This window comes from Cyprinodon variegatus, unplaced genomic scaffold (assembly GCF_000732505.1).
Source record: "Cyprinodon variegatus isolate N-32 unplaced genomic scaffold, C_variegatus-1.0 Scaffold513, whole genome shotgun sequence".
NCBI classification, from domain to species: domain Eukaryota; kingdom Metazoa; phylum Chordata; class Actinopteri; order Cyprinodontiformes; family Cyprinodontidae; genus Cyprinodon; species Cyprinodon variegatus.
Genome location: NW_015150966.1, coordinates 251,285 through 253,336, shown reverse-complemented (window position 1 = coordinate 253,336; position 2,052 = coordinate 251,285).

Here is a 2,052-nt window from a genome sequence, read left to right as displayed (position 1 = left end):
AATTATCCATGTTGTATTCATTATGATTTTCATTTATTTGTGTGTTTTGAATTACTGGTGTGAGTTCATTTTAATTGGAGGATATGTAAACTTTCAAGCACAACCGCATACCACTAAGATGCTACTATTCTGAGTGGTGTACAGTATGTCGGCATGGTTACCCATTCTGTTTCTCGGCATTTTCCTGAGATTGACCGGTGGACTGGACTACAATATGCTGCAATCAGCTTCACTTTTATCCTTTTGGCTCTCACCCCTGGGATGTCGCTCTCTTAATGAAGTTTGCATATTCTCCTCTGTGCATATTTCCAGATACTCCCTTTCAAGTGGATATTATTGTGCATTTTTTTTGTTGCCCTGTGTTTTGACTTAACTTTAAAGTAATTGTTTTTCACGTAGCCCCCATGTAAGTGATAGGTGCCTTAGCCATAGGCTTACCAAATGTTTAAAACTGCACTTTGCACATTTCAAATTCACATAACCCAGCTTAACAGATTTATTTGCAGTTTTACAAACTGTGCATACTATGCATGTACACCCCTGCAGCATAGATACAATAAAACAATTATTTTACCTCATGATATCATCTGCAGCCACCTTTCTTACCTGATGTTAAAAAATTCAAAAGTGAAAATTGAAAGCAAGAGTTAATTTTTTTTAACAGTTACATTTGTTATTATACTTTTTTGTATCAAATGACACCAGTAGAGCCCTGAATTTTAACTACAGACATCTTTTGATGCTAAAATTTGAAAACAGACAAATAAATACAATATGTATCTTAGGGGAAATTTAACACACCAATGCACACCTTGCCTTGATGTATGTAGAGAAGACCATGTGTTGTTTCCCATTAACTACCATTCATTTTAGGTAATTTTCAACCATTACCAGTGCACACCTCACCATAACCTTAGCCTTAACTCAACTGACATATTAGCCCTAAACTTGTTAGTAAAATAGCCTTTGAGGATCAGTAAAATGTCCTCACTCCAATGGTTAAAACGCTGGCCCTCGCTCTTATTCTAAAACAGGAGCATCCCGAATGGTGATCCAAACTCAGCATTTTACCAGTCATTCATTTTTTGGATACTGGGTGAAAGAGGGAGTACAGAATCCCAGAAAATGAAGAGGTAGAAACTTTATGCTGAAACGGATTCCATCTTAGTATCTTCTGATAGCATGATGTTGGGTTGGAGGCTAATTCATGCTGATAATCATGTAAAAGTTCGAGGCAAAAATAGGCAAAAATACTTTTACAATACATAAACGTTTTTTCCCCCTTTTTTTTGCCTTACATATTGTTCCATTTCTTATAAACTGCATTTAAATGTTTAATTCTCTGGAAACTTAACTCATTGATTATTAACTTTTTTAGTAATTGTGACATTCTTCTATCAAAAATTCTTTTTGATGTTTTTTTCTGTCTTCCTTTATAATTTTTACATGTAGAAAAATGTTTTTAGCTTTTTCTAACATGGTCAACCCCGTGTGGTTGTATCAAACGTGTGCAGGACTGCCACCAAGTGGGATCAACAGGCTATAACATGTGATGTTTAATTCTGGTCATTTTCCAACACACATTACTCCAGCATAACCTCATTTAATATCCATCATATGACTGCGAACTACAAAACAATTCTGTAAAATGAACCTTCAGAGCGCACTGGATTGTTTGAATCTTGTAAAAATCTGGAATTTCTTGGCAGTGCTATTATGTCTTCCACTGATTCACAACTTATCCACAAATAAACATTTCCATGAGGTTTGCCTTTCTTCAGAGCTGCAAAGTCCATCTGTGACATTGCAAGCTAAAAGCATTTCTAATTGTTTCCCTTGTTGTTTAAGCAGAAACAACAAACCACAACACAAAACAGGCAGAACAGCATTCAGTACTGAAGACTGGTGGATTCTTGGCTCAGTTTTTATTATTTATGCCTCTTAAGGTCTCGTTATGTTGTTAAGTTGAATCAAGCTGGCACTTTAAGTGAATAGATGCTGCATCTAAAACTTCTAAAGGTTTGTTAGGTTGGAAGTCAGAGAGATTTTGTT